This window comes from Schistosoma mansoni, chromosome 4, assembly GCF_000237925.1.
Source record: "Schistosoma mansoni strain Puerto Rico chromosome 4, complete genome".
Taxonomy (NCBI): domain Eukaryota; kingdom Metazoa; phylum Platyhelminthes; class Trematoda; order Strigeidida; family Schistosomatidae; genus Schistosoma; species Schistosoma mansoni.
The window spans coordinates 14,245,124-14,245,670 of NC_031498.1; positions in this window are offsets into that span (position 1 = coordinate 14,245,124).

The following is a 547-nucleotide window of genomic DNA, read 5'->3' on the forward strand; positions in this document are numbered from 1 at the left end:
ATTTAACAGTATTAACAATATAAACGTATACCTATAACAAGACTATGATATTCAATCAAACAACACATGAGTATTCACAGAACTAACACTTAAATATGCTCTACAACTTTATTTGACAAGTTTAACACAAAATTAAATATCAGAAGGGGTTTTTGTGGAGATTTAGTATTTTCATAGTTGAAAGCATGAGTCAATTGAAGCTAGATCACCATGGAAAACCTGGAAACACTGGACGGCCGTTTCGTTCTATTGTGGGACTCCTCAGCAGTGCGCATCCACGATCCCGCACTCGCGAGATTCGAACCCAGGACCTACCAGTCTCGCACCAGAGCATTTAACCGATAAACCACTGAGGAGTTCTGGTGAGAAACAGTGACCAGTGGAGTTCAAACCACGTCTGTTGTGAGATAGGAACTCACTGAAGACAATTGGTGAACGGTTGCTCAACTTCGTGGATTGGTTGGAGTTAGACATAAACACCATCGGATGCCGGCTCAGTGGTCTATCGGTTAAGTGCTCGGGCGCGAGACTGGTAGGCCCTTGGTTG